The sequence below is a fragment of the Acomys russatus genome, chromosome 6 (genome assembly GCF_903995435.1).
Source record: "Acomys russatus chromosome 6, mAcoRus1.1, whole genome shotgun sequence".
NCBI lineage: Eukaryota > Metazoa > Chordata > Mammalia > Rodentia > Muridae > Acomys > Acomys russatus.
The window spans coordinates 77,791,537-77,793,493 of NC_067142.1; positions in this window are offsets into that span (position 1 = coordinate 77,791,537).

Below are 1,957 nucleotides of genomic sequence, written 5' to 3' on the forward strand. Positions count from 1 at the left end.
CCGGTTGGTGGAGCTGACCAATGAGACCTGAGATAAGGGAAGACCTCACAGAATCTGGAACTGGATGCTGAGTGCGGGTCTCAGACCCGCAGGAAGCCTGGGTGGTGGTGGTGGTGGTGGTAGTGGGGAGCTTGACTCCCACATGTGTGGTCTTTCTCTTTCTGGGAAATCTTGCTGTCTACCGAAGAAACACGAGCCTGGTCTGTGGGCAGCGTTTCTGTGGGGAGACCACAGCCTGCACGACCCCACACCTGGCTTTTGACACGCTCTAATGTGCATACCTGCCAGGAATCTCACCTGACATCCCTTCAACCCGGGGCAATAAATTACCTTTGGCTTACACGGATGCATCCTTTGATCTCAATGGTGGGGACCCCAGCATGTTTCAGGCAGCTTGCTTCTGCAGCCCACCCCGCACTCCTGCCTGTAAGCTCCTAATAAGCTTTGGATGATGGAGATGGATGGCTCCTTTCCTTCCCCCAGACAGAAGCCCAGGAACTGAAGACAAGCAGGCTCAGCTCTGATCCCCAGCACCTGTTACTTCAGCTCAGCAAATGGCTAACGAACACAACTACACTCCATCTGGCCCTCCATTTACCACCTCTGTATGCTCCATCTTGCAATCTCCCGGCCTTGTTTCGTAGCCTTGCTGTACAACTCTGTGGAAGATAAGGAAGGTGGGGTTTCCTTGACCTGATTTGGTGGTGAGGAAATGGCCCAGCCCAGCCAACCAGTGCTCCATCTCACCTGCCCTTGTTGGAGCCTCAGTGAAGGGCCGTGGCTTCCGACCCACAGGAGGAGTTAAGAACTAAAAGTGTGAGTGTCTAGGGGTGATGGTGGTGCTGAGAGGTAGCTCAGAAACCAAGAGCACTTGCCGCTCTTCGAGAGGACCTGGGTTCGGTCCCCAGCACCCACGAAGCAGCTTACAACTGCCTATAACTCCAGTTGTGAGGATCAGGTACCGGTGTGGTACATATACATACCTGCCGGAAAAATACCCATAGCCATTAAAAAAACACAACAACAACAACAACAACAACAACAACAACAACAACAACCTAGAGAGGAAGTGAGGTTCTGACAGTTCTCCAAATCATGAGTAAGTTCTAGCACACTGTGGGTGTAAAGAGAACAAAGCCACCGGGGCAGCGAAGGGCTCTGGGGGTGAAGTGGGCACTTCTCTAGTGGGGCTGAATGGGCACTGCCCAGTTTTGTTTTTGTTTTTTTTTCCTGACAGAAACACATTGCGCTTTTCTTTCCTGTAGGTACACTCACTCGATCTACACCCTTGAGCCTCTCTGGTTCTTGCTGTTTCATCTTTATGGAAGATTCACAGTTTGACCCATCAGTTCTGGAAGTCCATTTTCAGGGGTTGTTTATCCCGTCTCCCCCACCATAGGTTCATCCCTACCCCCTTCCTTAGTAACTCTGCAGACTTTAGGGTGTAGCTCTTAATTAATCTTCTTAATTTTCAGATGACAGCCTCCTATTCCTCTTCCTTCCTCCCCTCCCCCGCCTCCTCTTTCTGTTTGTTTTTTCAAGACAGGGTTTCTCTGTGTAGCCTTGGCTGCTCTGGTCCTGCTTAGTAGACCAGGCTCGCCTTGAACTCGCAGAGATCTGCCTGTCTCTGCCTCCAGAGTGCTAAGATTGCAGGCATGCACATCACCTGCTCACCACTTCCTCTTAAAGATGGAAGGAATTCAAACCCTGTGCCCTTTGGTTCGAAGATGGCTGAAGGTCTTGGATCTGTTCGGAAGAATTGGCTCAGACCCCTGAAGTGAACATCTGAGCTGATGCTGTTTCATCCTGCCCATGCAGTCTCTGTTCAAAGCAGGCAACAAAACCAGCAGAAGTCTAGGTTGGTAGTGTTTAAACTAAGCGTTAAGAATTCGTATTATCAAAATACAGACCACATTCACCAGATATTAGGCATTCTGAACTACTTAAAAAATTATTT